Source organism: Coregonus lavaretus (genome assembly GCF_964263955.1).
Source record: "Coregonus lavaretus genome assembly, chromosome: 15".
Lineage (NCBI taxonomy): Eukaryota > Metazoa > Chordata > Actinopteri > Salmoniformes > Salmonidae > Coregonus > Coregonus lavaretus.
In genome coordinates this window covers 2,167,403-2,193,866 of record NC_140002.1, presented here as the reverse complement: position 1 = coordinate 2,193,866, position 26,464 = coordinate 2,167,403, and the positions used below count along the sequence as shown (strand labels likewise).

At 47.2% G+C, this 26,464-nt stretch overlaps 1 pseudogene across 1 annotated transcript in view; it reads right to left on the bottom strand.

The window, feature by feature from the left end:
* Positions 1 to 26,464, bottom strand: part of LOC311142772 (teneurin-2-like) — a 269,215-nt pseudogene that overhangs the window by 36,942 nt on the left and 205,809 nt on the right. Inside the window, exons 6-11 of the transcript in view lie at positions 14,850 to 14,972; positions 11,773 to 11,978; positions 6,098 to 6,293; positions 4,346 to 4,447; positions 622 to 815; positions 1 to 184 (exon numbers count right to left, since the gene is read on the bottom strand). The exon at positions 1 to 184 is cut by the window's left edge and continues 18 nt beyond it. The product of the transcript in view is annotated as a teneurin-2-like (transcript). The remainder of the gene's footprint in view (positions 185 to 621; positions 816 to 4,345; positions 4,448 to 6,097; positions 6,294 to 11,772; positions 11,979 to 14,849; positions 14,973 to 26,464) is intronic.

Here is a 26,464-nt window from a genome sequence, read left to right as displayed (position 1 = left end):
CCATCCAGTTTGGGTCGCAGCTACAGATGCCCGTGTCGGGTATGAAGGCCCCGTGTCCGTGGCCACTGGTCTGGGCACTGGGCCCCTGGATGCTCACAGAGCGGGCCGGCCCAGCCTGGCTTACAGTGGCACTGCCCACTCGCACAGGTACCATGGCCAGAGCAGCCAGGGTCCAGACAGTCCACTGGAACACAGAACAGCAAGAGAAATATGATATCACCACGCTCAAAAAACCTTAGTAGCAGCAGTAGCAGCAGTAGTGAATATACTGAAAGTAGTGAATATACTGAAAGACAGGAAGTAAATGATGGTCATATAATCAGAACTCTCTCTACTCCTCCATCACTGTCTCCCTCCCTCCCTTCTACCCCTCTCCTCTCTTCACAAAATTGAATGAATCAGATCCAGGGCAATTATTTAAATTCCGGATCAATAAAATTGATTCCATTCCCTTAATAAAGTTTCTGATGTATAAACCACTGCAGTCTCATCCTTTCTGAAACTTAATATGGCACTAAAGTAGAGACAATTGTGCGTGTGTGTGTGTTTGTATCAGAGAGTGTGTGTGAACAAGTGTGTATGTGATAGGGATGAGCTCTCTTCTAGCACTGTACACCTTACCTTCCTCGCAGGTGTCGCCACGGTAACCTGCGGAGCATGTGCAGGAGCCCTCGGAGCAGGTGCCATGGCCATTACACTCTGGGTCAATGCACTGGCCCACTGAGACATCACACTCTGGACCCTTCCATCCGCTGTAGCAGATACACAAGCCCTTGTCATATTGGCCATTCCACTGCAGAGGACTGGGCAGGCAGCTAGACAACATAGGAGAAATGAGAGACACAGCAAGTAAGACGAGGTGCAAGACGAGGGCTTTGCGTCATGCTCCATTTTTATATATGGATTAGTGAGTCATTTATGTTGAGATTGTCATATTGGACATGACTCAAAATAACTCATGGTGTCTCTTTTTATGAGTATCAAGATAGGGGTAAAATATTACATATTATAAACTGGGTGGTTCGAGCCCTGAATGCTGATTGGCTGAAAGCCGTGGTATATCAGACCGCATTTATTTTTACTTTTCTAATTACGTTGGTAACCAGTTTTATATTGGCAATAAGGTACCTCGGAGGTTTGTGGTATATGGCCAAAATACTCCTGCACTGTCTTGGCTGCGCGCTTAGGGTCATTGTCCTGTTGGAAGGTGAACCGTTGCCATGAGCGCTCTGGAGCAGGTTTTCATCAAGGATCTCTCTGTACTTTACTCCGTTCATCTTTCCCTCAATTCTGACTAGTCTCCCAGTCCCTGCCGCTGAAAAACATCCCCACAGCATGATGCTGCCACCACCATGCTTCACCGTAGGGATGGTGCCAGGTTTTCTCCAGATGTGACGCTTGGCATTCAGGCAAAAGAGTTCAGTCTTGGTTTCATCAGACCAGAGAATCTTGTTTCTCATGGTCTGAGAGTCCTTTAGGTGCCTTTTGGCAAACTCCAAGTGGGCTGTCATGTGCCTTTTACTGAGGAGTGGCTTCCGTCTGGCCACTCTACCATAAAGGCCTGATTGGTGGAGTGCTGCAGAGATGGTTGTCCTTCTGGAAGGTTCTCCCATCTTCACAGAGGAACTCTGGAGCTCTATCAGAGTGACCATCGGGTTCTTGGTCACCTCCCTGACCAAGGCCCTTCTCCCCTGACTGCTCAGTTTGGCCAGGCAGCCAGCTCTAGGATGAGTCTTGGTGGTTCCAAACTTCTTCCATTTAAGAATGAGGGAGGCCACTGTGTTCTTGGGGACCTTCAATGCTGCAGAAATGTTTTGCTACCCTTCTCCAGATCTGTGCCTCGACACAATCCTGTCTCGGAGCTCTACGGACAATTCCTTCGATCTCATGGCTTGGTTTTTGCTCTGACATGCACTGTCAACTGTGGGACCTTATATAGACGGGTGTGTGCCTTTCCAAATAATGTCTAATCAATTGAATTTACCACAGGTGGACTCCAATCAAGTTGTAGAAACATCTCAAGGATGATCAATGGAAACAGGATGCACCTGAGCTCAATTTCGAGTCTCATAGCAAAGGGTCTGAATACTTATGTAAATAAGGTATTTCTGTTTTTTGGGGGAAAAAATCTAAAAATCTGTTTTCACTTTGTCATCATGGGGTAATGTGTATAGATTGATGAGGATTAAAAAATATATAATCCATTGTAGAATAAGGGTGTAACGTAACAAAATGTGGAAAAAGTCAAGGGGTCTGAATATTTTCAGAATGCACTGTCTACCATACCCCCGCTGGCCTTATTTCTTAAATATACCTATATAACACCTATAATATACCTATACAATACCTATAATATACCTATACAATACCTATAATATACCTATACAATACCTATAATATACCTATAATATACCTATACAATACCTATCATATACCTATACAATACCTATAATATACCTATACAATACCTATACAATACCTATAATATACCTATACAATACCTATACAATACCTATAATATACCTATACAATATCTATAATATACCTATACAATACCTATAATATACCTATAATATACCTATACAAAACCTATAATATACCTATCATATACCTATCATATACCTATACAATACCTATAATATACCTATACAATACCTATAATATACCTATACAAAACCTATAATATACCTATCATATACCTATCATATACCTATACAATACCTATAATATACCTATAATATACCTATAATATACCTATACAATACCTATAATATACCTGCTCCTGCTCCTATAATATACCCGCTCCTGCAGGTTCATGCTCTACAACATTCGGAGAGTACGACCCTGCCTTACACAGGAAGCGGCACAGGTCCTAATCCAGGCACTTGTCATCTCCCGTCTGGACTACTGCAACTCGCTGTTGGCTTCCCTCCCTGCCTGTGCCATTAAACCCCTACAACTCATCCAGAATGCCGCAGCCCGTCTGGTGTTCAACCTTCCCAAGTTCTCTCACGTCACCCCCCTCCTCCGCACACTCCACTGGCTTCCAGTTGAAGCTCGCATCCGCTACAAGACCATGGTGCTTGCCTATGGAGCAGTGAGGGGAACGGCACCTCTGTACCTTCAGGCTCTGATCAGTCCCTACACCCAAACGAGGGCATTGCGTTCATCCACCTCTGGCCTGCTGGCTCCCCTTCCTCTGCGGAAGCATAGCTCCCGCTCAGCCCAGTCAAAACTGTTCGCTGCTCTGGCACCCCAATGGTGGAACAAGCTCCCTCACGACGCCAGGACAGCGGAGTCACTCACCACCTTCCGGAGACATTTGAAACCCCACCTCTTTAAGGAATACCTGGGATAGGATAAAGTAATCCTTCTAACCCCCCCCCCCCCCAAATTGTAAAGTGGTTATCCCACTGGCTATAGGGTGAACGCACCAATTTGTGAGTCGCTCTGGCTAAGAGCGTCTGCTAAATGACGTTAATGTGCCCTTGAGCAAGGCACTTAACCCTAATTGCTCCTGTAAGTCGCTCTGGATAAGAGCGTCTGCTAAATGACTAAAATGTAAATGTAAAATGATACCTATAATATACCTATAATATACCTATACAATACCTATAATATACCTATACAGAACCTATCATATACCTATAATATACCTATAATATACCTATACAGAACCTATCATATACCTATAATATACCTATAATATACCTATACAATACTTATAATATACCTATAATATACCTATACAATACCTATACAATACCTATAATATACCTATACAATACCTATAATATACCTATAATATACCTATACAATACCTATAATATACCTATAATATACCTATACAGAACCTATCATATACCTAATATACCTATAATATACCTATACAGAACCTATCATATTCCTATAATATACCTATAATATACCTATCATATACCTATCATATACCTATCATATACCTATAATATACCTATACAATACCTATACTATACCTATACAGAACCTATCATATACCTATAATATACCTATAATATACCTATAATATACCTATACAGAACCTATCATATACCTATAATATACCTATAATATACCTATAATATACCTATCATATACCTATACAGAACCTATCATATACCTATACAGAACCTATCATATACCTATAATATACCTATAATATACCTATACAATACCTATAATATACCTATAATATACCTATAATATACCTATAATATACCTATACAATACCTATACAATACCTATAATATACCTATAATATACCTATACAAAACCTATAATATACCTATACAAACCAATACAACCTAGGTGATAACAAAGTACGTACCTTTGGCACAATCCATGCCATGGAATCCTGGGAAGCAGTGGCACACACCTGACATACACTCTCCGTTTCCATGGCAATTCTGCGGACATTCTTGCACTGAATCTAAGATTGAACAGAAGGGATTGAAACAGACAAGTTATTACTATAATCAAATATACAGTATATTAATATATTATTATTATAACCAAATATATATTATTATTTTCAAAAACGTAAATGTATTAATATATTATTATTAAAACCAAATATATATTAATATACTATTACTATAACCAAATATATATTAATATATATTAATGATGAAATATTACACAACAGAGAAGGATGTGATTGTTCCCTCTCATTTCACCTCCTCTCTTTGATCGCTCTCCAGTTTTGATTAGACAGACTCCTTCCCTCATCACCTCTTACCGCCCTACCGTTCTTAATTAGATACATGTAAATAATTAACAGTCATTCAAGTTTTACTAAAGGCTGAACCTGCTACCCTTTCTATAGCTAATGCAATAGTTAAAATAGAGTTTAGTGCAGAACGTCAAGTGTTTGATGGAAGAATGAATTTGGCCATTGTACTGTGTGAGCACCTCCTAGGGCCAAGTACTGCATGCCTCTGTTGAGATTCTGGCATTCTTATTACCATTGTTTATCTGTAAATATCCATTGTTTAGCTGTAAATATCCATTAGCAGAGAATCAATTAGCTAAGCTTTTCTAAAATAAATAAAAAATGCACTGCACATATAATTCAAAATGCCTCTTTGGCGTGACGGTCTAACACATAATTTAAATGATTCGGTATACTACAACTACTTAGCATACCCCAAATGTCCTCACACCCCTTCGTCCTCCCTCCACAGGCCCTGCCACAAGTGATAACCTCCCTAATTACACCAGTACTCATCCCCACTGCCGAGGTAAGTACAATTACTGTAATTTAATTGCTTCCATCACTCAGTGTCCCCATGGCAGTACGGCAGTGGCACGATATGCTCCACCACGATATGCTCCTGCCACTGTTTCGTGTCGTGTGTGCCTCCCCACGGACGACTAGAGGTTTACGGAAGCATTAAAAAGGCAAATGAACAATGACCAGATTCCTATTCATTTACTAAGAAAGTCTACGGTACATCAATGTGTGTGTTTAGGCTGACCTGCACAGGCCTCTAGGGCAGAGTTAGGAGTTACAGTTGCCAAGCCAACCCATCCATCTACGCCCTCTTCCTCCTCTCTGTCAGTCAAGGTCAAGCCCAGACCCTGTTCTGTTCTGTTCTGTTGGGCCTGTGTTCTTTCCTCAGTAGCATCCTCCTCAGACCAGGTTATCATTCCAACTGATCTCTAAATCAAAGACGTTGTGTCATGCTTTTACTGCAGCAGAGCCTGCCTGTGTTCCGTGTGGAGATAGTGTTTCTCTTTGCGGGAGCTCCAGAGAGTCATGAATACTGTGTTTTTTCCCTCTTGTTTGTTCTCAGCTGTTGAATGCTTGTCTACTGTAAAGGGAAAGCCAACTGTGTGACAGGAGCTGTGTACAGACGGAGAGGACTCCACAGGGATATATCTTTTATAACTCAATCTCTATCCTTTCCAACACTTTTATCAGTGCTCACTCCCAATATCAGTGTAAGCCTATCAGGCCAACAGGGATGCAATCCTGGAATGGTGCATTTGTAAAACTCACTCCGAGGTTTTACTTACTACCAGTATCCTAAATGTTCTCCCTGTAAAAAAAGCAAGTAAATAGAATAACAGCAACCACCTAGAGCCATGGTGCTGAAGGAGACAGACTCCTTGTCCTTGCCGTCGTTGTAGAAGGCCAGATGCCAGGTGCCAGGGTCCAGGTACTGAACAAAGATGGCCTCGTTCAGAACCACCGTGTGGATGCTGCGACGCTCCCGAGGAGACTCCACCACACTCCACTTCTCCTTCCCATCCAGACGCTCCATGTAGTCATACTGAACAGAGAGAACAGGGTTACTGAGGGAAAGAGGGAGGAACAACAGAGATAACAGGGTTAGTGAGGGAGAGAGGGAGGAACAACAGAGATAACAGGGTTAGTGAGGGAGAGAGGGAGGAACAACAGAGATAACAGGGTTAGTGAGGGAGAGAGGGAGGAACAACAGAGATAACAGGGTTAGTGAGGGAGAGCGGGAGGAACAACAGAGATAACAGGGTTAGTGAGGGAGAGAGGGAGGAACAACAGAGATAACAGGGTTAGTGAGGGAGAGAGGGAGGGACAACAGAGATAACTGTCACGATCGTCGAACATAGAAGAAGTGGACCAATGCGCAGCGTGATGATTGAACATACTTATTATTTTTAATACCACACGAACAAAACAACAAAACGATACGTGACGTCCTTGGTCACAGACACAAACCAAACGGAACAAGATCCCACAACACACTGTGGAAAACAGGCTGCCTAAGTATGGTTCCCAATCAGAGACAACAAGCAACAGCTGATACACGTTGCCTCTGATTGAGAACCACACCGGCCAACATAGAAACACAAAAGCTAGATAATAAACCTAGAACACAAAACACATAGAAACAACACACCCTGGCTCAACAAAACAGAGTCCCAGAGCCAGGGCATGACAGTACCCCCCCCCCCAAAGGCACGGACTGCGACCGCGCCAAACATAAACCGAACAGGGGAGGGCCGGGTGGGCATTCCTCCTCGGAGGCGGTTCCGGCTCCGGGCATGAACCCCACTCCCTCTCTAACCCCCCAAAGCACCCCTGGTCCGGTCTGGCCCTGCTGGCCGGAGCTGGACTGAACACTGGTGGAGCGGATTGCTCTAGCTCCGGAGTGGAGCCGCTGACCGGTGCCGGATCAGGCACCGGTGGAACAGGCACGGGCTGTGCCGGACTGACGACGCGCACCACAGGCTTGGTGCAGGGAGCAGGGACGGGCCGGACCGAGCTGACGACGCGCACCATTGGCTTGGTGCGGGGAGCAGGGACGGGCCGAACCGGGCTGACGAAGCGCACCACTGGCTTGGTGTGGGGAGCAGGCACAGGCCGGACTGGGCTGACGACGCGCACCATTGGCTTGGTGCGGGGAGCAGGGACGGGCCGAACCGGGCTGACGAAGCGCACCACTGGCTTGGTGCGGGGAGCAGGAACAGGCCGGACCGGGCTAACGATGCGCACCACAGGCTTGGTGCGGGGAGCAGGGACAGGCCGGACTGGGCTAACGATGCGCACCACAGGCTTGGTGCGGGGAGCAGGAACAGGCCGAGCCGGGCTGGCGACGCGCACCGTAGGCTTGGTGCGAGTGGCAGGAACAGGCCGGGCCGAGCTGGCGACGCGCACCCTTGGCTTGGTGCGGGGAGCAGGAACAGGTCGGGCAGGGCTGGTGACGCGCACCACAGGCTTGGTGCGAGGGACAGGAACAAGCCGGACCGTACTGGGGACACACACCACTGGCCCTACGCAGGGATCAGGAACGGGCTGGACCGGACTGGCAACACACCCCAGTACCTCTCGCCGTGCCTCTACATCCTCCTTCCCCTTGGTGACCAGTGACTCCCGTAACCTGGCGGCCTCCTGCTGCCCCGTCGTCCACGGCGTGAGCCCCCCCTAAAAAATTTCTGCCCGTCTCTCCTCCCCGTGGGCCAGGCCTCCATGGCTCTCGCCAGACTCTCGCTCCTCTGCTCCCAAGTCCAGCCTCTCTCCTCCTCCCGCGGCTTGACCCAGTCGAGGTTGATCTTCGTTAGAGTCCTCTCTGGCGTTGGCTCCTGGACACGCTGCTTGGTCCAGTTATGGTGGGATCTTCTGTCACGATCGTCGAACACAGAAGTGGACCAATGCGCAGCGTGATGAGTGAACATACTTATTTATTAATTCACCACACGAACAAAACAACAAAACGATACGTGACGTCCTTGGTCACAGACACAAACCAAACGGAACAAGATCCCACAACACACTGTGGGAAACAGGCTGCCTAAGTATGGTTCCCAATCAGAGACAACAAGCAACAGCTGATACACGTTGCCTCTGATTGAGAACCACACCGGCCAACATAGAAACACAAAAGCTAGATAATAAACCTAGAACACAAAACACATAGAAACAACACACCCTGGCTCAACAAAACAGAGTCCCAGAGCCAGGGCGTGACAATAACAGGGTTAGTGAGGGAGAGCGGGAGGGACAACGGAGATAACAGGGTTAGTGAGGGAGAGAGGGAGGGACAACAGAGATAACAGGGTTAGTGAGGGAGAGAGGGAGGGACAACAGACATAAAAGGGTTAGTGAGGGAGAGAGGGAGGGACAACAGATAACAGGGTTAGTGAGGGAGAGAGGGAGGGACAACAGAGATAACAGGGTTAGTGAGGGAGAGCGGGAGGGACAACAGAGATAACAGGGTTAGTGAGGGAGAGAGGGAGGGACAACAGAGATAACAGGGTTAGTGAGGGAGAGAGGGACAACAGAGATAACAGGGTTAGTGAGGGAGAGAGGGAGGGACAACAGAGATAACAGGGTTAGTGAGGGAGAGCGGGAGGGACAACAGAGATAACAGGGTTAGTGAGGGAGAGCGGGAGGGACAACAGAGATAACAGGGTTAGTGAGGGAGAGCGGGAGGGACAACAGAGATAACAGGGTTATTGAGGGAGAGCGGGAGGGACAACAGAGACAACAGGGTTAGTGAGGGAGAGAGGGAGGGACAACAGAGATAACAGGGTTAGTGAGGGAGAGCGGGAGGGACAACAGATAACAGGGTTAGTGAGGGAGAGAGGGAGGAACAACAGAGATAACAGGGTTAGTGAGGGAGAGAGGGAGGGACAACAGAGATAACAGGGTTAGTGAGAGAGAGAGGGAGGGACAACAGAGATAACAGGTTAGTGAGAGAGAAAGGGAGGGACAACAGAGATAACAAGGTTAGTGAGGGAGAGAGGGAGGTAGGGACAACAGAGATAACAGGGTTAGTGAGGGAGAGCGGGAGGGACAACAGATAACAGGGTTAGTGAGGGAGAGAGGGAGGAACAACAGAGATAACAGGGTTAGTGAGGGAGAGAGGGAGGGACAACAGAGATAACAGGGTTAGTGAGCGAGAGAGGGAGGGACAACAGAGATAACAGGTTAGTGAGAGAGAAAGGGAGGGACAACAGAGATAACAAGGTTAGTGAGAGAGACATGGAGGGACAACAGAGAGAACTGGGTTAGTGAGGGAGAGAGGGAGGGACAACAGAGATTAAAGGGTTAGTGAGGGAGAGAGGGAGGGAAGGACAACAGCGATAACAGGGTTAGTGAGGGAGGGAGGGAGGGAGGGAGGGACACCAGAGATAACAGGGTTAGTGAGAGAGAGAGAGAGGGAGGGACAACAGAGATAACAGGTTAGTGAGGGAGAGAGGGGGGACAACAGAGATAACAGGGTTAGTGAGGGAGAGAGGGAGGGACAACAGAGATAACAGGGTTAGTGAGGGAGAGAGGGAGGGATAACAGAGATAACAGGGTTAGTGAGGGAGAAAGAGAGGGAGGGAAAAGAGAGATAACAGGGTTAGTGAGGGAGAGAGGGGAGAGGGGGGGATAACAGAGATAACAGGGTTATTGAGGGAGAGAGGTAGGGACAACAGAGATAACAGGGTTAGTGAGGGAGAGAGGAGGGGACAACAGAGATAACAGGGTTAGTGAGGTAGAGAGAGAGGGAGGGAAAAGAGAGATAACAGGGTTAGTGAGGGAAAGAGGGGGGACAACAGAGATAACAGGGTTATTGAGGGAGAGAGGTAGGGACAACAGAGATAACAGGGTTAGTGAGGGAGAGAGGAGGGGACAACAGAGATAACAGGGTTAGTGAGGGAGAGCGGGAGGGACAACAGATAACAGGGTTAGTGAGGGAGAGAGGGAGGAACAACAGAGATAACAGGGTTAGTGAGGGAGAGAGGGAGGGACAACAGAGATAACAGGGTTAGTGAGAGAGAGAGGGAGGGACAACAGAGATAACAGGTTAGTGAGAGAGAAAGGGAGGGACAACAGAGATAACAAGGTTAGTGAGGGAGAGAGGGAGGTAGGGACAACAGAGATAACAGGGTTAGTGAGGGAGAGCGGGAGGGACAACAGATAACAGGGTTAGTGAGGGAGAGAGGGAGGAACAACAGAGATAACAGGGTTAGTGAGGGAGAGAGGGAGGGACAACATAGATAACAGGGTTAGTGAGCGAGAGAGGGAGGGACAACAGAGATAACAGGTTAGTGAGAGAGAAAGGGAGGGACAACAGAGATAACAAGGTTAGTGAGAGAGACATGGAGGGACAACAGAGATAACTGGGTTAGTGAGGGAGAGAGGGAGGGACAACAGAGATTAAAGGGTTAGTGAGGGAGAGAGGGAGGGAAGGACAACAGCGATAACAGGGTTAGTGAGGGAGGGAGGGAGGGAGGGAGGGACACCAGAGATAACAGGGTTAGTGAGAGAGAGAGAGAGGGAGGGACAACAGAGATAACAGGTTAGTGAGGGAGAGAGGGGGGACAACAGAGATAACAGGGTTAGTGAGGGAGAGAGGGAGGGACAACAGAGATAACAGGGTTAGTGAGGGAGAGAGGGAGGGATAACAGAGATAACAGGGTTAGTGAGGGAGAAAGAGAGGGAGGGAAAAGAGAGATAACAGGGTTAGTGAGGGAGAGAGGGGAGAGGGGGGGATAACAGAGATAACAGGGTTATTGAGGGAGAGAGGAGGGGACAACAGAGATAACAGGGTTAGTGAGGGAGAGAGGAGGGGACAACAGAGATAACAGGGTTAGTGAGGTAGAGAGAGAGGGAGGGAAAAGAGAGATAACAGGGTTAGTGAGGGAAAGAGGGGGGACAACAGAGATAACAGGGTTATTGAGGGAGAGAGGTAGGGACAACAGAGATAACAGGGTTAGTGAGGGAGAGAGGAGGGGACAACAGAGATAACAGGGTTAGTGAGGGAGAGAGAGAGGGAGGGAAAAGAGAGATAACAGGGTTAGTGAGGGAAAGAGGGGGGACAACAGAGATAACAGGGTTAGTGAGGGAGAGAGGGAGGGACAACAGATAACAGGGTTAGTGAGGGAGAGAGGGAGGGACAACAGAGATAACAGGGTTAGTGAGGGAGAGAGGGAGGGACAACAGAGATAACAGGGTTAGTGAGGGAGAGAGGGAGGGACAACAGATAACAGGGTTAGTGAGGGAGAGAGGGAGGGACAACAGATAACAGGGTTAGTGAGGGAGAGAGGGAGGGACAACAGAGATAACAGGGTTAGTGAGGGAGAGAGGGAGGGACAACAGAGATAACAGGGTTAGTGAGGGAGAGAGGGAGGGACAACAGAGATAACAGGGTTAGTGAGGGAGAGAGGGAGGGACAACAGAGATAACAGGGTTAGTGAGGGAGAGAGGGAGGGACAACAGATAACAGGGTTAGTGAGGGAGAGAGGGAGGGATAACAGATAACAGGGTTAGTTGATGGCTACCTGTGCGTGGGAGGGGGGCAGGCCCTTACGGATGTACACCCCAAAGAGTGCGTCTTTGCCCAGGGAGATGTTGAACTTGAGGAACAGGGGCTGGCGGAGGTGTAGTAAGGAGCGCCAGAACACTCCTGGGGGGACGTCCTGGCTCATCCGCCGACCTACCTCCAGCTCACCTGTACTTATACTACTGTTCCTATACACCCATGGTCCTGAGAGATGGAGGGAGGGAGGGAGGGAGGGAGGGAGGGAGGGTGGGAGGGAGGGAGGGATGGATGGATGGAGGGAGGGAGGGAGAGAGAGAGGGAGGGTGGGGGGAGGGAGAGAGGGAGGGTGGGGGGAGGGAGAGAGGGAGGGAGGGAGAGAGAGAGGGTGGGGGGAGGGAGGGTGGGGGGAGGGAGAGAGGGAGAGAGAGAGAGAGAGAGAGAGGGAGGGTGGGGGGAGGGAGGGAGGGAGGGAGGGAGGGAAAGAGGGTGGGGGGAGGGAGAGACGGAGGGTGGGGGGAGGGAGAGAGGGAGGGAGGGAGGGAGGGAGGGAGGGAGGGAGGGATAGGAGAGAGAGAGAGAGAGAGAGAGAGAGAGAGAGAGAGAGAGAGAGAGAGAGAGAGAGAGAGAGAGAGAGAGAGAGAGGTTAGACATAACATCCAAGGTAAAGGTCTCTATTGACAGAACACATCTGCTGTGATAAAACCAAGTAGAAAGTCAACGTCTCCAGCTTATGGAGATGCAATGTAAATATGTGTGTTTCATAGCAGGAAAAACCAACACAGGGATGCTGTTTTGTCATACAAGGTTTTTAGTTATGACACTAATAATCATCGTACACTGTAAAAGGCTTATAGATTAAAGTTTCCATAGCAATACTATAGGATGTAGCCTATAGTATTGTACCTATGTACCCTATGGGGACAGTGAGGAACTAAAGATCTGCTACCATTCTTCTCCTCCCTCGGAGAGGGGTAGGACAATATTCCCCAGACCTGTTGGTCATGCAACCCTCATGGGACCGACAGTAGTGAAGGCTCGGTAAATCACCATAGTCCACAATCATTTGTAGTGCAACATATCTGCCCTTAAAAAACACTTGAGAAATTGCTGCAAGTGTTGCTATCCCACTGTGGTTTTGAGTAGTTAACCCAAAATAATGTTATATTTTCCTAGCTGAGAAACCTCTGGCTGCATTAAAAATAGATAAGGGAGACGAAAGAGAGAGAGAGCGAAAGAGAGAGAGAAGAAGGGAGATACAAAGGGAGAGAGAGAGAGAGCGAGACGCGGTCCTGGGTAGCGATGTGTTCCTCCGACAGTATTAAGGAAGGGGTGTTATATATATATGCAGATCTGCAGTGGAACGCCAGAGTCCTGACAGTGACGGTCACAGTCACAGCAGCATCACATTAACCACAATGCTCTGGCTGGCCTCCAGAACAGAACAGCTCCCTCTCCATGTCTGTACTGCAGAGATCACCTCACCTCATGTAGACACCAGGATCCAAGCCCCAGAATTACGGAGGCATCAACAGTCTAGTATGAGGTCCGCCACAACACAGTCTTATGTAAAACTGTTGCCAGTGCTGCCAAACCCCGGAGAGCCCAACAGGACTGCTGTATCTCCCAGTGAAGAAAGGTTTGGTGCCATTCCCAACACATGACAGATGTGCTCTCACTCATATCTTGTCCTTTCCCACAACCTTCTCTAATGACATGAAGCCCGGCAAATTCAAAAACGCTCAATTTCAGCATCTGACTTGAACAAACTAGCTTGGCCCAGACGGGCAGTGTGCGTCTGTGTGTCGGCTCATGAGACAGCCCGTGGTTGGCGGGTCCTCAGAGCCACTCCAGAGGACCTCCATCAAAGCCAACGCTTGGAAAAACACTTCAGAGAGTGATTTCATAGCGCCACCCACCCACACTATGCCTCCTCTCGCTGGATTACATGGTGTTGTTACAGTCCTCCTGAATTAAAGACGGCCAGAGAATTCCACAGACCAAATGGAGTGATATGGTTTTAACAGACATCAAACAAATGTGCATTGGTACGTGGGAGGAATTACTAAGGATTTATCCGAGGGCTTGTTTTCTAATGTGTTATTAGTTAGCAGGTAAAAATACGGCATTACGGCACTACGGTGGACAGACGGTGAGCCTTGTGGCGCATCTTTTGATTAGGCGCCGACTGCAAACGTCAAACCACAAGGTAAATAATCTGAGTTCTAATGCAATTGGCAACGCTCCTTTAATAGAACCCGTGTACACTCTGTTGATGTGATTCCTATTCTAGAAGAGTTATGCACCAGGCAGGGTAAGCTCCACTATAGTTCAAACAGGAGAACTAGTTGTAATTTGTTCACTAACGAATGAAAGCCAAGCTCTTCTTGCTTTTCTCTGTTTGTTCCATTAGCAGCTTGTACATTTCTACTACATGCTACCTTCCATTCATAATCTAGCCACCAGGCCAGTATATTCTGCAGGCCTCACTAGTTGTTAGAGCCAGTCTCCAGTCATCCATGCAGCCAGAGTCACCCCGCTCCTCCGCACACTCCACTGGCTTCCAGTTGAAGCTCGCTTCTGCTACAAGACCATGGTGCTTGCCTACGGAGCTGTGAGGGGAACGGCACCTCCGTACCTTCAGGCTCTGATCAGTCCCTACACCCAAACGAGGGCATTGCGTTCATCCACCTCTGGCCTGCTGGCCCCCCTACATCTGCGGAAGCACAGTTCCCGCTCAGCCCAGTCAAAACTGTTCGCTGCTCTGGCACCCCAATGGTGGAACAAGCTCCCTCACGACGCCTGGACAGCGGAGTCACTCACCACCTTCCGGAGACACTTGAAACCCCACCTCTTTAAGGAATAACTGGGATAGGATAAAGTAATCCCTTACCCCACCCCCCCCAAAAAAAAAAAAAAAAAAAAAACTATTGTAAAGTGGTTGTCCCACTGGCTATCATAAGGTGAAATCACCAATTTGTAAGTCGCTCTGGATAAGAGTGTCTGCTAAATGACTTAAATGTAAAATGTAAATGTGTAGCGGAGGGTTTGAGCACCTTGGCCAGGGGCGGTAGTCATGCAGACTCAGGCTGTTCCTACCTCTGCCTCCGGAGGGCACTGTTGCCACGTCGCTCCTGCCCGGTAGCTCAGTGCTCAGGCCGTTGTTGATCAGGTGACCATCAGCCGGCTTCAACTGCCAGTTGAGCCCTAGCATGTTTAGAGCTGAGAGATAGAGAAATAAAGAGAGAGAGAGAGAGAGAGAGAGAGAGAGAGAGAGAGAGAGAGAGAGAGAGAGAGAGAGAGAGAGAGAGAGAGAGAGAGAGAGAGAGAGAGAGAGAGAGAGAGAGAGAGAGAGAGACTGAAAAAAATAATATGGAATCAGCACAATACCACAGTGTGAATACTGTAGTGTAAATACAGTACCTGTAATACAGGCTGGTTTGGGTTTGGGCTGGGTTGGGGAGAGTGGATAAGCAGCTTGCCCACACAGGTGGACTGTAAGCCCACAGCCCAGGAGAATGGTTTATTCAGCCTATCACTTATTATTACTTAATCACAATGGCCTTTAGGTAAATCACTTCATCCCAATGCTCAGGTGAAAGCTCTCTAAACAGCCATGACAGAGTTGGTCTCCATACCTGCCTGAAATCTGGATAAAGAAAGACAAATATGGCTGAATCAGAAAAGAAATTGGACATGACTCAAAATAATATCTTGCTATGAATTCAGGGACAAAGTGACATAAGCAAAGATGACTATTCTTCTTGAGTTAATCAGCTCTTACATTTCTTGCTAGAAAAAGACCTTGGATTAATATCTGAATTACATTTCATCTTCACCTCAGAACTGAAATGACTGCTGCCAATTACCTTTTCCACAGAGTGAAACCCACAGAGGGGAACATCCATTTCAGATATATCAAAAAATCTGAAAATGTGCTATTAGGTTTGGGACAGGGATGTCATCTGCTTGAAGCACACAACAACCTCACAATAACAAGTCCGCCAGATCAATGCTCTCTATGATAATAGTCAGAGCAGTAAGGCCATCTACAATAGATTACAATGTCTTCAACGGTCTAGTAACAGGGGCACAAATGAAATGTACTCTACTAACGGCTACGGGGGGAGGGGCTACGGGGGGAGGGGCCGAGGGGGGAGGGGATACGGAGGGAGGGGCTACGGGGGGAGGGGCTACGGGGGGAGGGGCCGAGGGGGTCTTAATATTCTACCCAGTCCGTTTTACCCTAGTCCACATGGATGCACCCCAACATACACACTCACATTGGCATGTGCAGTACGGATTCATAAAGGCCACACACACACACACACCACACACACACACACACACACACACACACACACACACCACACACACACACACACCACACCACACACACACACACACACACCAAGAAGAAGAAGCAGACGTCTGCATTATCAGTGTTAATGACGTCCCTTTATCCTTGCCCTACTCTCCCACCTAAATCTCATCCTCGGAAAATCGATGGCTTTCCACTCAACTCCCCCCCCCCCTCACACACTGAGGACTGAGGCAGACAGTAGGCTGAGGAGAATGAATGGAGCAGGATGGACCCCTCAGTATTACTCCTGTCTGAGCTGCTCAGCTTGATGTTGGGAGGAAGGCAGGCTGGGAGTCACTGTGCTCCTGCGCCACGCCACTGTCAGCCTCTCTCTATTGCCACAGAGGGGCAGAGATGGAGCAGCCCTTTTCACTACCTCCACTTACTCTCTCTCTATCTGCTTATGTGTCACAATCCCTCTCCTTCAATCTACCTCCCTCTCCTTCAATCTACCTCCCTGTCCTTCAATCTACCTCCATCTCCTTTGATCTACCTCCCTGTCCTTTTATCTACCTCCCTGTCCTTCAATCTACCTCCCTGTCCTTCAATCTACCTCCCTGTCCTTCAATCTACCTCCCTGTCCTTCAATCTACCTCCATCTCCTTCATTAATCTCTCTCTGCAGCCTTTCATTTCTCTCCCAGCAGTAACTAGGCCATAGACTTTACTATCGTGACATTGTGCTTCCTGATGCTGATCCTAGCACAGATCAAAATCAGGGACAAAGAAGTCCAGAAACCTTATCAATAACAAGCACTAATGTGACACAATTCACTGCATTTACGTTGACGCTGGCAAGAAACGTGTGTCTTTCTACTCAGACCGTAGAGGGCGCCCTTGCTGTAAACCATTGCAGAGTTCAAAGGGGAATCAATGATAAGGACATGGTCTATGCATAGAGCCATACTGTATATCAGCTCGGTATTGCAGGGAGACACACCTCTATACACTACTCCACAGCAATGACACTACCTTCCTCAACCTAGGATGGTTCCTAGAGACAAATGTAGTCAATTGTTAATTACATTCATATCATTCAACAACAATCAAATGGTGCCATTCTAAAAATAGCTCCTCAAGGCATGCACACAGTCATTCTACATTTAAACTAAAGCAGCTATAGTTATGCACACTGTAAATGCACCCATGGGTATGAGCGTAGAAAAAGCATTGGAGAAAAGCAAGCACTTTACATGCATTATCTCAAAAGACAAGAGCTCCAGGCGGCGCTGCTTACTGCTTGCTGTCTGTACAACTCCCAAAGTTTACCCAGATAATAGAAGCTGGCCAATGAGGTGAAGAGACAGTGAAAATAAACCTAAATTACAGATGAGCCTCTCAAGCTGTTGGTCATCCTTAGTTAATTCTGACCAACGACCCAAATTCTACAGAGCCATTAATAAATCCTTGCCTTCGGGTTCCCATCACTCCCTAGTGTCTTACAGTACAACACAGTCTTCTGTAGGCCCTGTCTAAAGACACATGTAAAGCTATGTAAGCTAGATAATCAGTGGTTCATCTGTCTGTCAATGAACCAGGCAGGTAGCCTAGTGGTTAAGAGCGTTGGGCCTGTAACCGAAAGGTTTCTGGTTTGAATCTCTGAGCCGACTAGGTGGAAAAATCTGTCGATGTGCCCTTGAGCAAGGTACTTAGCCCTAATTGCTCCTGTAAGTCGTCTGCTAAATGACTAAAACGTAAATGACAAGTTGCTTCAATGCACTTAAGACTGCTTAATCACATCTGTGGGAGATCTTCCACAAACTCATTTTCGGCCCGCAATAAACATGAATAATTAACTGAAAATGTGTTAGATGAGACATTCATGAGATGGCGCATAACTCTTTATGTATAATTCACCTCCTCAAAGTGATAATATTACCCACAGAAGGACTCATCAGACCGATGACTGTGAGTCCCCCGTCTCTGTCTCTACCGCAGGAGCAGGACGGCCCGACTTCACATCACAACACCCTGTTCTGCTCTGTACAGCCAGGCAGACACTCATCAATGAACAGCACAGAGAGATACCCCGGTGGACTAATGCAAGTCTAACGGTTTATTATTGGCTACGACTCACTTCATTTGGGTTCCTTATTAAAACTCAATGTGACATTCCAAGATATAGAATGTTGAAATAAATTGGTCTGGGGAGAAGACAGATGGGGACAGACTGGCTGTGGCTGAAGCATAGAGGAGTAACTACTCACAATAACACAAAGAATGGCTTTCAGGCCTATGTACTATTAACACGCCCATGTGAGCTGTTCACAGTGAAGAGAGAGAGACTGCTCCCTCCAGGGATTTCTCCTGCAAACACAAACACAGCTAAGTGAAGGCTTTGAACTACAGCTACAGTGGAGCTGGGTGGACCGGCTGAGGAGAGCAGAGGAAAGCAGGCCGTGCTGTGGTGGAGATGGGTGGACCGGCTGAGGAGAGCAGAGGAAAGCAGGCCGTGCTGTGGTGGAGCTGGGTGGACCGGCTGAGGAGAGCAGAGGAAAGCAGGCCGTGCTGTGGTGGAGCTGGGTGGACCGGCTGAGGAGAGCAGAGGAAAGCAGGCCGTGCTGTGGTGGAGATGGGCCATGGTGTGGTGGAGGAGAGGAGCTCAGGCCCCGCTCGCTTGGTCCCCCAGCAGGACCAGCCTCTGATGAACTGGTAATGAAAACAGCCGTGGGCCTCACTCCCTGGAGGCCACACCTGACTGATGCAACTAAGCGGCAGTTCACAGCAATCTGAGGGCAGGATTACAGTTAGTTCAAAGCAGGTGTGCAGTCTGTGCACCACCACCCCACCACCCCACCACCCCCACCACCACCACCCCCACAACCACCCCACCACCACAACCACCCCACCACTACCACACCCACCACCACCCCACCACACCCACCACACCACCACACCACCACCCCACCCCCACTACCACCACCCCACCACCATCATCCCCCTCTCTGCAGACCCACGGCATCTAAAAATAATTAGCACCACGCCACCACCACCACCCGCCTCCATCTGCCTGCACCTCCACTCAGAGAGGGAGAGATGTGGGTGGGAAGAGCAGCATGACAACATGGATCCAATCTATTCCTGCTTGTCAATCTATTCCTGCTTGTCAATCTATTCCTGCTAGTCAATCTATTCCTGCTTGTCAATTTATTCCTGCTTGTCAATCTATTCCTGTTTGTCAATCTATTCCTGCTTGTCAGAATCCCTGAGTGCATCATCAGACCCCCCAGACACCTTTTATTTTCTTCTTTGATTACAACCCTCGTGTTTCTCTCTTACTCCTTCACTCCAAGTGGACCATGTCACCGTCCTGCCCATGTGCAAGTGCTGAGGAGACGATTTGTGTGACAGCGTTATATACCCCTATCTGTGTCGTGAAGGAGAGCAAGGGAGAATATCCACATACCCTACATGACCAAATGTATGTGGACACCTGCTCGTCAAACATCTCTTTCCAAAATCATGGGCATTAATATGGAGTTGGTCCCCCCTTTGCTGCTATAACAGCCTCCACTCTTCTGGGAAGGCTTTCCACTAGATGTCGGAACGTTGCTGCGGGGACTTGCTTCCATTCAGCCACAAGAGCGTTAGTGAGGTCGGGCACTGATGTTGGGCGATTAGGCCTGGCTCGCAGTCGGCGTTCCAATTCATCCCAAAGGTGTTCGATGGGGTTGAGGTCAGGGCTCTGTGCAGGCCAGTCAAGATCTTCCACACCAATCTTGACAAACCATTTCTGTATGGACCTCGCTTTGTGCATGGGGGCATTGTTATGCTGAAACAGGAAAGGGCCTTCCCCAAACTGTTGCCATAAAGTTGGAAGCACAGAATCGTCTAGAATGTCATTGTATGTTGTAGCATTAAGATTTCCCTTCACTGGAACTAAGGGGCCTAGCCCGAACCATGAAAAACAGCCCCAGACCATTATTCCTCCTCCCACAAACTTTATAGTTGGCACTATGCATTGAGGCAGGTAGCGTTCTCCTGGCATCCACCAAACCCAGATTAGTCCGTCAGACTGCCAGATGGTGAAGCATGATTCAACACTCCAGAGAATGCGTTTCCACTGCTCCAGAGTCCAATGGTGACAAGCTTTACACCACTCCAGCTGACGCTTGGCATTGTGCATGGTGACCTTAGGCTTGTGTGCAGTTGCTCGGCCATGGAAACCCTTTTCATGAAGCTCCCGACTAATGGATCTTGTGCTGACGTTGCTTCCAGAGGTAGTTTGGAACTCGGTATTGAGTGTTGCAACCGAGGACAGATTATTTTTAGCACTCGGCGGTCCCATTCTATGAGCTTGTGTAGCCTACCACTTCGCAGCTGAGCCATTGTTGCTCGTAGACGTTTCCACTTCACAATAACAGCACTTACAGTTGACCGGGGCAGATCTAGCAGGGCAGAAATTTGACGAACTGACTTGTTGGAAAGGTGGCATCCTATGACGGTGCCACATTGAAAGTCACTGAGCTCTTCAGTACGGGCCATTTTACTGCCAATGTTTGTCTATGGAGATTGCACGGCTGTGTGCTCGGTTATATACACCTGTCAGCAACGGGTGTGGCTGAAATAGCCGAATCCATTCATTTGAAGGGGTGTCCACATACTTTTGTATATATAGTGTATCTGGAGGCAGCATCCTTCATACTCCCCACAGCCGCAGCTCTGTTCAGCTCATGCTGTATGCATCTAACCGGCCAAGTTCACCGATGGTGGCTGGCCATTCCAGCAACATTGCCAGCGCTCTCTTCTCTGAAACAGAAATAGACCTGAATGTACTATTACTATGCAGGCTGGCATTTGTTTACAGGGAAAAGTAAAATATGAAATGGAAATAAAGTTGAATTTTGTAATTTCTATATGCCAGAGGCAGAATTTCGAGTGTCAGCTTGAGTTACTGGCGAGAGGCCAGGAGTCAGGGTTGTAGATTGGTTTTGCTCTAGTTTAAACTGTGTGCGTTGTATTGAATCTTTAACACATCCATGGCAGGCTGCATCAGGAGAATATTCACTCAAAGCTTCGTCTCCGAAGCAGGAAGGGAAGGAATTTCAGGTTGGGCCTCTCTCCGGTGTACACCGGATTCATTTTGGACATGACTCTAAAAAGTTTTGTAGGCATGAAGGTCAGAGTCTCCAAAGGCTTGGGGATATGTCGTGTTTTCCAGGGCAGAGATTAAAATAAACACAGTGGCTGTGTTGATGGAGCGCCGGCTGCACCCAGAGAGGACAGCCACGCAGGGCAGAGGACGTCTGCCACCTGTCTCACATGTTTTATCACATGGCCTGTCATTAATGATGACAACTGACAGCATTTAGAACACACACATGAAGGTGACCCCCCCGCCAACCCTGGCCCTTCACTGATACCCGAGAGAGGCGGTGAAGAATGCGTGTGTGGGTGCGCGCCTGCTACTACTATCAGTTGGTTATACTCTAAACATACTCAGTAGAATCCTATTGTATCAGTCATTAGGTTGATTTCAGTGTATCAGTCATTAGGTTGATTTCAGTGTATCAGTCATTAGGTTGATTTCAGTGTATCAGTCATTAGGTTGATTTCAGTGTATCAGTCATTAGGTTGATTTCAGTGTATCAATCATTAGGTTGATTTCAGTGTATCAATCATTAGGTTGATTTCAGTGCATCAGTCATTAGGTTGATTTCAGTGTATCAGTCATTAGGTTGATTTCAGTGCATCAGTCATTAGGTTGATTTCAGTGTATCAATCATTAGGTTGATTTCAGTGTATCAGTCATTAGGTTGATTTCAGTGCATCAGTCATTAGGTTGATTTCAGTGCATCAGTCATTAGGTTGATTTCAGTGCATCAGTCATTAGGTTGATTTCAGTGTATCAGTCATTAGGTTGATTTCAGTGTATCAGTCATTAGGTTGATTTCAGTGTATCAGTCATTAGGTTGATTTCAGTGTATCAGTCATTAGGTTGATTTCAGTGTATCAGTCATTAGGTTGATTTCAGTGCATCAGTCATTAGGTTGATTTCAGTGTATCAGTCATTAGGTTGATTTCAGTGTATCAGTCATTAGGTTGATTTCAGTGTATCAGTCATTAGGTTGATTTCAGTGTATCAGTCATTAGGTTGATTTCAGTGTATCAATCATTAGGTTGATTTCAGTGTATCAGTCATTAGGTTGATTTCAGTGTATCAGTCATTAGGTTGATTTCAGTGTATCAGTCATTAGGTTGATTTCAGTGCATCAGTCATTAGGTTGATTTCAGTGCATCAGTCATTAGGTTGAGTTCAGTGCATCAGTCATTAGGTTGATTTCAGTGCATCAGTCATTAGGTTGAGTTCAGTGCATCAGTCATTAGGTTGATTTCAGTGTCAATCACCATCTCTCTTGGTTTCATGTCATGCCTAATGAAAGCCCCCTGCATCAGCAGCTCCAGGTTCAGTCCAGCTAACCTAACTAGGAGCAGAACCAATCAAAAGGCAGTGTACTCATCATTTATCTCGCTCTCCTTTCATCCTCTTTCACCAATTAGTGTAAATTAGGCCCGCTGTCCTTTAAGGAGAAGGAGCGCGAGAGAGAGAGAGAGGCAGTAGCAAAACTCCCCACCTAGCATGATGATGCCAAATCTGCTCAGCTTGCATCAGGCCTGCTCTACTCATCTGTGTCCTAGCAACTGTAAACCTCTCAGCCCCTTGGATACGGTAGGTCTGTGAACGAGTGTGTTTCCAAACAAAACACAAGGAATATTTTAAAAAAAAAATACATTTGTGCCAGATGAGTATATCCTTAGAGGAATGGACGAGCGGAGAGATACGAGAACAACTGATGGGTGTCAGTCCTTCATGATGCAACAACAGCCCTGTGATTGGCTCATTAAGAGGCATGCCATGCACACTCAAAAGGAGCCAATCAACTCTTTCAGGGCATATTCTTTGTCTTGAGTCTCTGAGAGAAGCTCTCTTCAGATACTAATTATGGACTTCAAAAAAATGGACAGACAGTATAATATTTTGAAAGAGGGGAACAGAAATAGCCTATATTTGCCTGACTGCTGCGTTTCCAAATGCATTAGTGCAGATCTCCCAGGAACAGTCAGGGCCTCCCTCTCTCAGTGGAATCTGTGTCTGTGTCTGCAGTGAAGAGCTCAGTGGTAGCGGCCCAGTTTTGTTTGCTTGTAAAAAGCCATGGCCACATTCCTTTCTGCACGCACAGGGGTCGGTTCTGCTCAGAGGTCCGGCCCGCAGAGTATTGGCATGGCTCGGGGGCTGGATCAGAACCGCAGAGCCCTTACCGCTCTGCCTGCTGAGTGGTGGCCTTGCCTCCCTCGGTGTGCCTGAGTGCCACACCATGCGAACATAATCCCACAGGTAATGGGGGAGTTTCACCACTGCACACACACACAGCCAGCCTCCACCCACGGCTGCGCAAAGTCAATGAGCTCTCCCTCTCTCCCTCCCTCCCTCTCCCTCCCTCCCTCCCTCCCTCCCTCCCTCCCTCCCTCCCTCCCTCCCTCTCTCTCTCCCTCCCTCTCTCCCTCCCTCCCTCTCTCTCTCCCTCTCTCTCTCCCTCCCTCCCTCCCTCCCTCGAGTGTGTCTTCAGCTTTGAAAAGGACAAGCGTGTCAACGGAATCTCACAGCGAATAAATATCTCCACAAACATTGCAATTCCAAACAGTGAAGCCCTATAAGAAGGCTGAGGTCTGACTAAAACCACACTACCGCATAGCCTTGGCCACCACAACTCTCTATTCCTGCCACACAGAGCCCTTAATACAGCACATTCAGCCAGCTCTCAATACCACTACAGTCCCCCGTAGAGAAACTGGCACCCGGTACATAGTATCTGTGTGTAGATATTCCTCCATCATTCCTCCACACAGAGATTGGCCTTAGTTGTTATTATGTGGCCACAGTAAGGCTCTTGATCGGCTCATCAAAGCCCCTTTGAGGTTTTTAACTCTCATTTTCCCAGCCTGTGCCACTCCTGCTCCCTCTCTCTCTTCCTCTCCATGGCTAGCGCTATAGGCCTCGGTATCGACCGTGTCCACAGTCCTCCGAGGAGCATGGCTTGGGGAGCCGTGCTCCTCTCCTCTCTCGGCCTGGTGTGTGGAACTAACAACACAGCTCACTGCACCCCTGCAGTGCTTGCGATGACTCACGATCAGCGTGTCAGACCTGAACACTGCCTGAGACAACTCATTCTGACTGTAAATCGTTACCTCACAAAACAAAATGATAATGGTCAATATTGTGTGATGAAACCGATGATGGAGTATGGCTAGAGTAGGCTGAGTGTTCATATTGCCTTTTCTTTCCAAGTACTTCATCTGGGTCATACATGAATAAATATTACATTTTATAATAACATTTACATTTACATTTACATCATTTAGCAGACGCTCTTATCCAGAGCGACTTACAAATTGGTGCAACCAACATAATATGCAACCAGGCCCGTATTGATCCATTGTATGTCAAATGCCAAGCTAATTATGATATATGTGCATGCTTTTAACAATTGTTTTGCCCTGTCAAGTATTTATGAATTTTTATATCATTAGAGAGATAGGCCTACAGTTTGCCAGTCAACCATACCCTTGACAATAATATTTTCAGTTGGCCATATTCTCAGTTCATTCTCAAACAGGTGAAATGAGCCAAGCCAATCTGATAGCCGATCAGTGGTGTAAAGTACTTAAGAAAAAATACTCAATTACCACAGGGTACCATTATGAAAATGTATGCATTCACTAACTGTAAGTCACTCTGGATAAGAGTGTCTGCTAAATGACTAAAATGTTTTAGTAAATGTACTTCAGTCGTTTTTTTGGATATCTATACTTTACTTTAGACAACTTTTACTCCACTACATTCCTAAAGAAAATATGTACTTTTTACTCCCATACATTTTCCCTGACACCAAAAAGTACTCGGTACATTTTGAATGCTCAGGCAGGACAGTCCAATTCACGCACCTATCAATAATAAAGCATTGGCATCCCAGAATAGATGGATGCAGTTCAATGCATGATTAATATAATTCACCAATACATTTCTTGGTAGTCCAAAAATATTGCTATCAGGTTGTAAATCACAGCTGGCCTGGTACATCGTTTGCTGCCTCCACCCATTTGGGATGCACTGTTTCAGTTTCAGTGACTCAATATTTTTGACAAAAACGGACAAATATAACTAAGGCTGGGAATGTCAATGCAATCAAACTAGCGAGGGCAATGATCACAAGTCAGTCATAACGTGGGTAATAGGTAGCGTATCATTAGCGTTAATTTATGTAGCTATTTATTTAGCAAGTTAAAAACACGCCGCCTAAATGTTAGCTAGCTAGCTGCTGAGAGGATGTCATGTCATTGGAGGAGTGGGTAAGTGACCGACTTTCGTTTTTTCGGTGGCTACAGTTAGAGATGCAGGTGTCATTCGGTTAGCTAGCAAGAAATGTGAATCGCTGTTATCCAGTCAGCATATCTCCTGCGTTCTTAAGTTCACTCTGGCTATCTACTCCGATTTCAGACCACTCTCATCCGAGTGTGCCAGACCGCAGAATAACTGATTAATTTTACGAACACGCAACACCCGCTGAATATGACCGGTGTCAGTAAACGTTAAAAAGTTATTGAATTGTTGCCAGCAGCACAGTTAGTCACTAACGCTCTAGATAACATGTAAACAGTCTAACCAGCTCTGCTAGGGCGATTACAATGGTCAGAGTAAGGTGTTCTCTCATTTGTGTCTAGAAAACTAGCAAACTTTAGCCAGTTAGCTTGGGTGCTTGACTGCCGTTGTGAGGAACGCTCAGATCAACCCTACTCCTCGGCAAGAGCGTCCATGTCAATAGTGCAGTGTACGCTCTGACTTGAGAGCGAAACGCTCAGAATTTACGAACAGACAATCTGACAACGCTCTGAATTTACGAACGACCCAGAGCGCACTCTGACACACTGGAGGCAATTTACGAACGCACCTTTAGTTGTCAATCAAATGTATTTGGCATTGATCAAATCGGCGGGCAGGCAAGTTCACATTCAGTTGTCAAAATGTGGTTTGGGACGAGCATGTGTTGACAGGCAAACTGCAGAAGGACGAGCAGGCTACTATTCCCCATCGTTAATCAGTGTAATTTTGATGGCCAACTAGCTTAGCAGAAAAAGTTTGAGAGGGTCTATTTAATGTTCCCTCGTTAGATTTTAGCTCATCTCGCTCTGGCTAGCATTAGTTGTTGATCTTATTGTTGTTGATGTGCATAACTGAGGGAGAGAGAGCCTACCTGTTCATGGTTGTTTTGTTTGATCAATAGGGCTGTAAAGTTCCCAAATGTAAGAGGACTCCATTCAGGTGTATTTTGTGGCTTTTGGCGAATGGGTTCGTT